Source organism: Anabrus simplex, chromosome 1 (assembly GCF_040414725.1).
Source record: "Anabrus simplex isolate iqAnaSimp1 chromosome 1, ASM4041472v1, whole genome shotgun sequence".
In the NCBI taxonomy this organism is placed as follows: domain Eukaryota; kingdom Metazoa; phylum Arthropoda; class Insecta; order Orthoptera; family Tettigoniidae; genus Anabrus; species Anabrus simplex.
This window is the reverse complement of record NC_090265.1, coordinates 25,485,782-25,498,989: the sequence shown is the minus strand read 5'-3', so window position 1 is coordinate 25,498,989 and position 13,208 is coordinate 25,485,782. Positions and strand designations below refer to the sequence as shown.

Genomic DNA, 13,208 nt, shown 5'->3' with positions numbered 1-13,208 from the left:
TTCTCAGAAGGTTTCGCTCAAATACTTACCAATTTTATTTATTTTTTCTGGTGGTTTAACGTCGCACTCACACACACAAGGATGGGAAAGGGCTTACCTGCGCCAATAAAGACATTTATAGTTTTAATTTTTGTTTTACAATTTGCTTACGTCGCACCGACACAGGTTTTATGGCAATGAAATGAAATGGCGAATAGCTTTTAGTGTCCGAGGGCATGTCCGGCTCGCCATGTGCAAGTCTTTTGATTTAACTCCCGTAGGCGACCTGCGCGTTGTGATGAGGATGAAATGATGATGAAGACGACACATACACCCAGTCCCCGTGCCAGCGAAATTAACCAATGATGGTTAAAATTCCCGACCCTGCCGGGAATCGAACCCGGGACTCCTGTGACCAAAGGCCAGCACGATAACCATTTAACCATGGAGCTGGACCTTATGGCAATGATCGGGCAGGAAGGAGCTAGGAGTGGGTAAGAAAACGGCCGTGCTCTTAATTAAAGTACAGCCCCAGAACTTCCAGATGTGAAATTAGCAAACCCTGGAAAACCATCTCCACGGCTGCCGAAGGTGGAATTCGAATCCACCATGTTCCGAATGCAAGATAACAACTACGCACCCCTAACCGCACGACCAACTCTCTGGATTCATCAGTTCTTATTCAACAGTAAGCAGTTCTACTCATGTTAGGAGTTGAGTAAAAAAAAACGTGGTATCTAACTAAAGTTAAACTGAAAAATTTATAGTTAACTACTCGAGCAGAATCGCAGTATTCACTGCAGTAAACCAGGTTTACTATAGTAGTTTAATGAAGCACGGTACACACACAAATTACTCTCGTAAATAACGAAGATTTTCTAGTATTTACTAGAGAAATGTTGTATTAAACAGACCTCGGTAAGAAACTGAACATTTTTGTTCCTAACAATAACAATCAGCTCGTAACGCGGTGTAGGTTCCACTCTCGGTTACATGCGAGCAGCCCAAGCTAGTTAAAGAACCTCTTCGAGAACAGAACAGGGACTCTTCCGGATGATGGTACTGTAGTTGAAAGAATGCCAATCATAGCATTCAATGAGGCGCGATATGTGAGAGGAGCGGCCAGGGCGGGACCATGGTTCTTTTAGAGGAACACTCGGATATGAGAAGCAACGGGCTTGAAGTGTTACCCATTCAGTGGTTTTCCAACCAAACCTAGAGTGTTTTTATGTCGTTGCTGAGTATTTGTTTTAGTTTAGTGGCTAGTGGGAATTATAGTGGATTTTATATGGTAACTAGAAACTCGTGAAATTAAGTACATTAAATCCAATCATTAAACATTATTTTTTCTTAATCCGTTCACCCTCCAGGGTTGGTTTCTCCCTCTGACTCAGCGAGGGATCCCACCACTACCGCTTCAAGGGCAGTGTCCTGGAGTGTGAGACTTTGGTCGGGGGATACAACCGGGGAAGAGGACAAGCACCTCGCCCAGGCTGTCTCACCTGCTATGCTGAACAGAGGCCTTGTGGGGGAAGGGAAGATTGGAATGGATTGGCAAGGAAGAGGGAAGGAAGCGGCTGTGACTTTAAGTTAGGTACCATCCCGGCTAAAGATGACCTTCACCGATACTTCAGAATATCTGTGACCGGCGTATCTGGACACAAAAATATCTGAATTTTATCTGTGATTCAGTCCCAGGAAGCACGAGCTAATGATTATGATTATCGTCACGGTCCCTCTTCGGTCGCGGGCGGCCAGTAAGAAATACTTCTAGTTCATATGGTGACAATGTCGGGTAGTATTTTTCGGAAGATTCGGGATATTATAAGTACGAAGTTTTAATAATGCATAGGGAAAAGTTTGTTAATTTATTGCACATCATGTTAACAAACTGAATGTGCTTACCCGTATCGTGTCTCCGGGATACCAATTATTTACAGTACTTAATGTAAGTTTAAAAATGAACTGACTAAAAATTATACAACTTAATACAAAGATTCCTCCCATATACAGGGTTATTCAGAAAAATTTTCCACCTCAAATAACTTGTGAACGGTTAAAGATATTGACATTTTGTTTTCATTTTCATTAATGGTACCGAAGGGCTAATTAATCGGACTAAAGGTAAACTCGTGTCCTCATCCTGAGGTGGTGCAGCTCTTTTCAGACACACCCCCGTTGGAGGTGAGCTGCATGTACCATTTCAACCACTTACCAGCCCTCCTGCCACTCTTAAATTTCTGGCAGTACCTGGAATCGAACCCGGGTCCCCGAGGACAGCAGCTAATGACACTAACCGTTACGCTACGGAGGTACAGGACTTACAGTACCGTACGGTACTGCTTCATGGTGTTAATATTAATATTTTCTTAGATCATGGTACTACCTTCGCTTTTTTTTTAACGGTACCTACCACACTATTTTGTACACATAGCCTTAGAATTACAAACATTACAAATTTAGCAACGTGATTATTTTGAAAAATGGGACAAGTACTTCTCGAAAAATATGATGTATGCAAACGTGGTTCATTTATTAGGTGAGGACTAATCTGTTCGATTCGCGCTAAGCTAGCTGGTGATATACACAGTTGCTAGATAGGTATTCTCTCTACTGTGCTCATAATGAGATGTATGATTTAACACCTTCAATATCGTCGTAACTGGTAAATGAAGAACCTTGGGCTATAGAAAATAAGATAGCCCCGTGAACGTGATCCAGGTAGCAAGTACACAACTTAAACGATATTTTACCACAGAGACTTCCGTGACAGCGTATCTGATATATCGGTGACAAAGGAGCAGGCTGTGATTTATTGACCATCTCTAATCCCGGCATTTTCCTGGAGAAGAAGTGGGAAACCACGGAAAACCACTTCGAGGATGGCTGATGCGGGAATCGAATCCCACTTTTCTCAGTTGACCTCCGAAGGCTGAGTGGACCCCGTTCCAGCCCTCGTTCCTCTTTCCAAATTTCGTGGCACAACCGGGCCTTTGGGGGTGGCAGCTAATTACACTAACCACTACACTACAGAGGCGGACCAAGCATTATATTACCAAGGCTAAATTCGGGAACACAAATCACTCATTGTTTTATTATTGTCGTATGACTTTTAGTACCGAGAGTGTCCGAGGAAATGTTCGGCTCGTCTGGTGCGGGTCATTTCTATTTGACTCCCGTAAGCGACCCGCGCCTCTGGATGTGCGGTGATGATGAGGTAGGGAGAGGGTGAAATCCGGTGCCGGCACGCAGCCTACTCTCGTTGAATAGCACCAAGTTGAACTGCTCAAAGCTTTGCGTCTCCATCCGACGGACGAATCACCATCAACAGCTCCATATGAGCACTGCGGAGAGGTTTGGAATTTAATACAGGTTTTAGCATGCCCTTTAGTGGTTAGAAATTGTATACCACCACCTCACCTATCCTGCCGGCCAACATTCTGATGGTGAACATTTTTTCGACCAACGGGACTCGAACCGGCTAACCATGGTGTCAGACCATAGACTTCAACACCAGGCGGGCTAAATCATTCATTTCATAGAATTTATAATTTTCTCACGGAGTGTTTGAAAACTTTTAGAGCAGGCAGGTCACGAGAAGAACTTTCCGACAACACTAAGTGCTAAGAAACTTTCGCTTCTTTCGCTCTCCAAATCTCTCCACTGGCACTGCCACTTGAATGTAGAAATCATTCCTACCATTAATAACCAACGATTAAACCTGAAACTTGAGACATTGAAAACGCAAGAGAGAGAAACTAGATATTTAATGCGATGCGAGCGGGAGAAATCAACTAAACCAATTAACCGAATTTGCTCCATCGAAACGTGTACGGTAACTTCATAGCCAAATGAAAAGATGGAGGGGAAGGGGGTTCGAAGTGATCACTTCTATTTTAGAAGTTCACCCGAATGTTGATACGAAAACTCAAGTGTTGTCACAACCATGAGTAGTGGTGGTTAATATTTTAAGAGGAAGTGCACCTGGGCAACTAGTCTCTATGAACACTAATCAGAGGGGAAAGAAATGGAAGGGAACAATGAATACAGATAAAGCTTATTGGACTTCTCTCTTTCTATCTTCAGGCATAAAGCTATTTACCGCTGCCAACTAACTGACCGAGTAAATGATCGAATATTCGGAGGACATTCGCCGATACCGACCACTATCTGGTCTACACCAAACTGAGTACTCGCAGCCAGGTTTGCAGGGGAAAGTTTTAGGATATGGACTTTGGCAAGCCCGCCTAGTGGTCGTGAAGTCTATATGGTCTGACAGAGTGGTTAGCCGGTTCGAAAAAATGTACACCTACAGAATATTGGACGGCAGGGTAGGGGAGGTGGTGGTATACAATTTATAATCGCTAGATTGCGTGCCAGAAAAGACGGATTAAATTCCACAGTGCTCATATGGAGCTGTTGATGGTGATTCGTCCTTCGGATGGAGACGTTAAGCCTTGACCAGAGCCCTTGGTGCTATTCGACAGGAGCAGGCTATGTGCCGGCACCGGGTTTCACGCTCTCCCTTCCTGTTATCATATATCACGTCATTCATTTCATCTCATTAATGACTTCATCTGACTTCATACCCGACCCCGTAGAGAAACGGGACAAGGGTTGCCATGATCAGTGCATCACACATTACGCCTCGACACGGCCACTGTGCGAGTTGCCATTCAAGACGCTGACGATCGTCTAAATTGGAAGTCAAGGTGCAAACAAGCGAACTTTACACTAACGCGAGATTTGTCACACACACACACACACACACACACACACACACACACACACACACACACACACACACACACACACACACACACACACACACACACACACACACACACACACACACACACACACACACACACACACACACACACACACACACACACACACACACACACACACACACACACACACACACACACACACACACACACACACACACACACACACACACACACACACACACACACACACGCGGGCATGATCTGGACTCCTTGCAAGGAACTCAGAGAGAGAAAGTCCAATATATCTTGGATCAACAACGTGCAAATGTTTGTCAAATTCAAGACTTCAGAATAATTTTCAGTACTTCACAAGTTTATTGATCAAATCGCTTGCAATACTTGAGAAGTCTTCAAAAGTCTTGAAAGTGAATTAGAACATGTTCTAATCCAGTGGCAGCTCGTGACAAAATTTTCAGGAGGTTCACAACATTTTTGTTCACTTCTCAAATAATTAAACAATTATTTACACTGAAAGCATATTTTACATTTTAGTTCTGAATAAGAAATACACACACACACATACAAAAATCTTACAAAGTAATCTCTAGTGAGTTTGAGGACTTCATAAATGGATGGATTTCAAAGTTCATGCAAGGACATCAACTGTCTGCGTAATTACGATGATGCTAGGTCAAGCGGAGTCTTTCCTTCTTTATTTTTTATATCCAGTCGTGCGCCGTGGGAAACCAGTAATGTGGCCTCCTCGGTTACGTCTCAAAACTCACGGGTTATAATTAGTAACAAATAGTATCAAAACTCACGACTAAAAACTGGTAGCTAAAGTAAACATTCTAATGAGTCTCAAAATTCACGAATTCTGACAGCAGGTGCTTGGAGGGATGAGGTGCGCGGTGACTCACGCTTCCCTTCAACCCATGTTTTTCCACCGACTTAGGGCAGTCACTTAGGTAGCAGATTGCCTGTCAGTTGTTTATCTAGTCTTTTATTAAATAATTTAAGAGCCCCTGGGGCCCCTTTTTAGTCGCTTCTTACGACAGGCAGGGGATACTGTGAATGTTATTCTGCCACCCCAACCCACGGTGGAAAAATAATGGTTAGTGCATGAAAGAGACCGAGGTGTATTATTATCATTATTTTAAAAATATTTTGCTGATGTCTTAAAGTTAATATAATGCATTTCTTACCTTTCACAGAAATTTATAATACTGGCATGTGGCCTCCGGGGGGGGGGGGGGTCTGGTGCAGGTCTTTAGAGTTGACGCCGTATAGGTGACCTGCACGTCTATGAGGATGAAGCCCTACCAAAGATGAAATCTAATGCTGAAGATGGCACGAACACTCAGTCCCCGAGCCATAGAAATTAACTAATGAAAGTTAAAATCTCCCAGCCGACCGGAAACCGAACTCGAGACCCCCTGGACCCCTTGGACCAAAGGCCAGCATGCTAACCATTTATGCATGCAGCTGGACGACATAAAATTAAATTAGGTATATTTCCCGCTGCTAGTTAACTGTCTGTTGTTAGTTCTGGGGCTTAGCTCCATAATGCGGCCAGAAGGCGGCATTTACAGTACTTGAATAAGGAATTTTATTTAGAGATATTAGATGCCAAGCCAGTTAATTCACTCATTTAGTTTCAACATTTGGAGATTCATTTGGAAGAAGGCGTATTTATAATTTTCGTAAGCGTTCATCTATTCGTTTACTTCAGTCGGTTATCTACCAGACACATTTAAACCGAAAAAAAATTTCCGTGTCGCATCCTATTACTCCGCGCGATATAACTAAATGTTATTTGAAACTCATTCGATTATTTTATTTGATTATTTATTCGATTATCTAAATAATCGGATGGAAGTTATTTGATTATTAAAAGTATTCGATTAACCCATCACTAATAGGGTGGACATTTATCCATTCTAAGAAGAACTGGCCCTGCTCGTGAGTTTTGAGACTGGCGCAGGTAGAGAAACTTGTTCTCACTAATCCTCTTCCTGGAATTCGTGAGTTTTGAGACTCGTGAGTTTTGAGACGACAGGGCCTCCTCCTCTCTGTTTTCTTCACATGCTAAATACAAGGCTGTATTTCCATAATTGTCAATAGCATTAATATTTAATTGGCTGCCATAATTCAGAAGATGTTTGACCATTTCTGTATTGCCTTTGGAAGCAGCTCGGTGAAATATTGTAGCTCCTATTTTATCAGCTACTTTTCCATCCTTTAGAAGCAGCATATTGCAGAGCTGAATGTCCTCCCTCATTCTTTGCATTCACATTAGCACAACGCCCTATGAGTAAATTCACTACCTTCTCCCTTCGAGCAGATGCCAAAATTAGAGGAGTCATGTCAGTGTCATTTCTAGGATCTGAAGATCCGGAACGATCAAGTAAATATTTCACTATATCTCTATGTCCGCCAAGAGCAGCCCAATGTATCAACATTCGTCCAATAGAGTCAGTATTTTATCAACAAAGTATAACGAAAATCAGTACAAACTAACATACCTTACTTAAATCATTTCAATATAAGTTCTTTGTACAGTTCCTTCTCCACTCATAATGCGGTAGAGCCCCTATAACCGAGACTAATCTGTGAGCGCACAGCCAAACTAAAATTACTATTACTACTACTAAAATGTTTTTATTCCGTACCCTGGTGGAGTAAGGCGAACCTCCTAGAAGGTGACGTCTACTGTTAGGTGTTGCGGTGAAGGTGACAGGAGAGCCAACGTGGCTTACAAAAAGAACTGTCCCGATATTCGTCTTAGTGAGGAAAATGGAAAACCATTCTCAAGACAGCCGAGGTGGAGCCAGTCCACCGTCTCCCGAACACAGAGCTGAAAAGCCGTGGTCACTGTTAGCCGAAGCAATTCTGCTGTATTGTAGCGAATATTAAAGGATGCGAGCACAAAGTTCACCAACCATAACGTAAAGCAAACCTCCCCACGATTACAAACACTTGTCCAGAATTACTAGCGAAATCTTCCGGCTTGGTAATGCAATAGTAACTTCTGGGAGGCGGCGGACGCTTGTGGTCTACTGTAATACTACCTCTGGTTTAGAGGATAGTTGTAGACGAAAGGCACATACCTTACCGTGCTCCCCGCTTATGGGGATATATGTGCATAAACCATGACGTCATCTGTATGCTCATGCGTATAGTCTTCAGGATCGTAGCACAAAATCCAGTGTGCTCCCTACATTGTCAGTCAAAACGAACAGCTGTCAGTGTAACAGAGCTTTGATATAAGTCGAATGCTTTCGTTCGATTGATTAAATCAGGTCAAAACAAGGGAAACCATATTGAATTATCCATGAATGCATGAATATTCATGAGAACAGCGTGTTCACGTGGTAATGTGCTCTTGACAGCTGACCACCATTGTTGTAATCGATCAAAGAATTGACAAGTCTTTGACAGAATTGCTCAATGGAATTCCGAGTAGGTATTAAAGCTGTGCGTTAAGCCGCTAGGTATGCTGGGATTGCCAGGAATCAAAACAAAAATAATAAAAAAAATAATGGCTTTGCCTTCATGGCCAAGGAATGCTCTCTCTCTGTGTGTGTATGTGTAACGAATAAAACGGAAGCGTACGAGAAGAATAAAAGTTAAATATAGACAGCGGACAGCTTTTATGTTCATTACCGCACGGTAATCTATAAGTAAACACAATCAGCAATGTTCGATTTATGACTATCATCGCATATTATATGTTTTCATGTGATAAGATATGAATTTCCGTTGCATTGCTATTATTTTTTAGTTAATGTGGGTAAATACAAAATAATAACATAACCTCTACAAATTATGTCACGGCAATAAATATATTTTAAAAACTGTGTTGAAGATAACCACTTTAATATTTACTCCGAGTAAATTATGGTTTACTGCGCGTTTCTCTTCTTTTTAAGAATGTATCCCACTCCTACTCCGAGAACCATAACTGCTGTTTGCCTTTCCTCCATGTTAAAACAAAATCCTATCAAACATTGCCAGAGCTTTTCAAATCTTGTCAAACCTTCAGCAATGTTGAAAAATCTTTGACAAGATTTGACAGTTTTTCTTGTGAATTATTGAATTGAAAGAAAAATGTGATGGCGTACAACAGGCATGAAGATGTGAATAGGAACGTGCCTTCTGGTGGAGCAATGTAGTCAAGGCAGCTTGTAAATGTAAAAGAAAGGCGTATCTAGATTAGCCTCGGCAACAATCACGACAGTAACGTCATTGCCCAAGTTCCAGGTTGCGCATTCATGGGAAAGGCCTAGGACAAGGCTGAGCCATTTAGTCGTGACCAACTGCAGATCTTTACGAGCGACAACCTACTCGTATTCCTGCTGAAAACCATAAGCGTAGTTATTGTGAATTTATTTACCCTATAATTGGAGGCTGCCAAGCCTGACAAAGCTTACAAAAGAATTAAGTTCTGTTCTGAACGAAGAGATTCATATTAGAGAACGATTTGATAGTCTTGTTCGTATAGAGACGGGGTGCAGTGAATGGAGTATAAAACCTGTGGACGTGACTTGATTGATCCTGATACAATCAAGTTATTATAACAACCGTTTCGTAATCAGTCGACTGGGATATGCGTCACTCGTTTGAAACCCGAACCATTACGTGCACGTAAATGTAGGCCTAGTTAAAATGGTGCAAAATAAGAGTACCCCACTTATGAAATAACTAAGAATAATCCTAAATTTGATATGGCGACTTAATAAAACAACTACTGTACCCTTCAACTCCTTGACGACACCTATCCGTGTCGGTGCGACGTAAAGTTTCGTCTTTCTAAAAATTATTTCATAATAATATTGTTTGCCGGCGCGTCGACCTCTCACCGCTGGATACCGTGGTTCAAATCCCGGTCACTCCATGTGAGATTTGTGCTGGATAAAACGGGGGCGGGACAGGTTTTTCTCCGGGTACTCCGGTTTTCCCTGTCATCTTTCATTCCAGCAACACACTCCATTCTCATTTCATAGCATTTATCAGTCATTAATAAATCACTTTGGGAGCGGCGACCCCATCGTACTAATAGCCTATATATAATTCATTCATTACATCCCTGACCCGGTCAAGGACTGGAAAACAGGTTGTAGGTTTTCATTTTCAATATTGTTTGCCGAAGTAACGACCGAACTGATTTACTGTACATCATAACAATCCACCAGTGTTCAATGCTATTTGCTTTACGTCGCGCCGACACAGACAGGTCAATGCGGTAGGAAACGGCTACGAGTGGGAAGGTACAGCCCCAGTATTTGCCTAGTGTGAAAATGAGAAACCACGGAAAACCATCTTCAGGGTTGCCGACAGTGGAGTGAACATATTTAATACTTAAACAGTAGTAACGGAAGCTGTAATAATTCACCCTTTTTGTTTACAGATCGTCTCTGTGGCAGGGAGGAATTCAGTTAGGTGGGAATGCACTAGGCAGTTTGACCCATGCCGACGGCTCGGTATTAATGGCAGATTGTGCTGAAAGTTTGGAACTTGGCTATGATATGAAGCATTTCTAAGACCGAAGTAGGGAAGAAACCTAAGAAAATTGAATGTTGGATTGCAAACACAAAACTGGAACAGGTTGTGTAATCTCCCAGGGTGGTGGTATAGTAAGTAGGAGAACACTTAAGTTAATGCAGTGAGCTCGCAGTTGCGATCAACAGTGTTCTGCAAGAAGGAAGTCAGTTCCCGGACGGAACTATCTTTACATCGGTCTGTTTTTTTCAGACAAACTTTTCTGTACGGGAATGAAATCTGAGTGGACTCAGGTTATCATATTCATAAGTTAAAAGTAACAGACATAAAAGTAGCGAGAATGATCGCTGGTAATACAGATGGAAACAATGGCAGGAGGATACTCGGAATGGAAAGGTAAAGGCTAAGTTAGGAATGAACTCGATGGATGAAACGGTGGACATAAACTGGCTTCGGTGGTGGGGTCTAGTGAGATGATTGAAGGAGGATAGGTTGCCTAGGAGAATAGACTCTGTCATGGAGGGTAAGAGAAGTAGAGGGAGATCAAGACGACGATGGTTAGGCGATGTTTCTAACGATTTCAAGGTAAGAGGTATGGAACTAAACGAGGTGACAGAGTTGGTTACAAATAGAGGGTTGTGGAGGCGTTGAGTTAATTCACACAGGGTTGCAGACTGAACGCTGAAAGGAATAGCAGTCTATATAGAAGATTATTATTTCATTTTTTCAGTGGTCTCATCTTAATAAATATCACCTCAAGGACCCCGAAGTTGTGGGACTTCAGATCGGAGCCAGGAGCGCGTTACCGTGCGAAATTCCTTGTCGACTTCTGCACAACACTCACAGTCAACGAGAATGTCCTCACGTGATCCACCACGATACTGAGACATCTACATTCAACCTCAAGTTAACGCACTCAATGTGCTGAAAATCACATATCTTTTTTCTTTGACATTTATATTAAATTTCCTTCATTCACAACATGTGTGCGCTTGTAGTACTCTGCCTCCTTGTGGTCGTCCCTAATTTCAGGCAGTGCGACCTCTTTGCGTGTGTGCTTCCTTAACCTCCTTTCTGCGAGAAAAAGAAACCAATAACGAACATCATAATTAATGTTAACAACTACATGTGTAGTCTAATTGTGTGGCTCACTCTCGCGCGATGAGTGCCTTAACACACTCGCTGAGCGTTCAGGTAACCTAAAGCTAGATACTTGCATTCCCGGTACAATGCGCTATGCAAGGCTCGCTGCCACAGCAGTGCATTCTATGTCCGTAAGTGGACAAAACTGGAATTAATGATTATTGCCGTGCGGATAAGACCATCAATGTGCTTAGGTCCGGCGAGTGACAAAACAACTGGTCTTGATAGCGCACATTTTCACGCCCCTGTGTTTGGGGACGGTAGAACAGCATCCTCGGTATCCCTGCTCGTCATAAAAGGGGCCCCAGGGCCTCTTTAACTAGGAAGCGTGGGTTGGCGACCATGGGACCCTTATCTGAGTCCTGGTATTGCTTCAACTTCCTTGTGATATGCTCCTCACTTTCTTCTATCCTATCAGACGTCCCTTGATCAACACTTGATCTTTTCCGGCTTCGACAGTATTAGGTTTCCGAGGCCTAGGGAGTCTAACATTTTGATGCCCTTCGTGGCCATTGTCTTTCTTTGCTCGTGTCGAATCTTTTCAATTTCTCCCCTCTGATCAGTGTTAATAAAGGATAGTTGCCCAGTTGCACTTCTTAAAACAATAATCATCACCACCACATTTGCACGGCAAGCAAAGGAGGTAATAATGAGGTTTCTGTAGAGTTTCTGCGCAACATCCTCGACGAAATAAGAGCTCAGTATTCCATGAACAGACATGGCGCACCAAATCGTAACCTGCGCATTGTTTCTTGATCGCGCATGATGGAACTGGCCAACAACAGCTCACATTGTTCTGTTATTTGGTGCCTCTTCGTACATTCTCTTTGTTAATGACTTACCGGAACATCATCTGAAATTCTTATTTTTGCTGATGATATTAAAATACACAAATCTATTAAAACAATATCTGATTGTCAACAACTTCAAAACGATTTAGATTCTCGTGTAGACTGGAGCAAACACAATAAGTTAAATTTTAATATAGGTAAATGTGTACCATGATATTTATTCGGAAGAAACGGAAGATTAAATATAACTATGCAATGGATACTGACATATTAACTCGTGTCAAGATGAAAATGGAGTTAGGAATACCATTCAATGAAGATTTAAGATTTAACGACAATACTAAAAAAATTACGAATAATGCTCTTAAAATGTTAGGCTTCATTATACGGAATTCATTATCATTTCGTCCAAAGACACTCTTAAGAAACCTTGTTTAACTCGTTTGTAAGGTCCAGACTTGAGTGTGGCTCAATTATTTGGAACCCAATGACCACAAGGAATATCAATCTTATCGAGAGTGCTCAAAACAAGTTTTTAAAATTCATGACTTACAAAATCACAGGAAATTACCCAACCTCCATTAATTATTCAGGTATTCTGAAGGAACATGGTGTGAATAGCTTGCGCCACAGACGAAGTTGCAAATATAAAATACTTAATTTTGTAACTGATGACTCAAGTATATTGAAGTCACTAAAATTCTATGTGCCACATAAACTAAGTCGTCCCAGAAATATATTCTTTCTATCAAAGGCTAAGTCTGAAATTCATAAGAACTCCTCAATTAACAAAGCAATGAGACTCTACAATACTATTCATCCCTATGTTGGTATTTTTAGTACGACCGAAGCTACATTCACTTCCACATGTAACACTGTACTTCTTCTGAATATAATTTAATAGATTATGGAGAAATGTAAAAAAAGAAAACGAGCATAAATCTTGTAAACCATGTTATTAAATGTATTACATTCCAAGTGGAAATCCTGTTAGAATAATTGTTTTGAATATTACACTAATTTTAATTAGAAATAATTAGTATTGTCATATAATATTAGT

General features: G+C 41.6%; 1 protein-coding gene and 1 pseudogene across 4 annotated transcripts in view; both read right to left on the bottom strand.

Annotated features, from left to right (window-relative positions):
* Nost (Nostrin) overlaps positions 1 to 13,208 on the bottom strand; it is a 486,512-nt gene that overhangs the window by 308,047 nt on the left and 165,257 nt on the right. The window lies entirely within an intron of this gene.
* LOC136857236 (26S proteasome non-ATPase regulatory subunit 10 pseudogene) lies at positions 5,388 to 7,183 on the bottom strand (annotated as a pseudogene).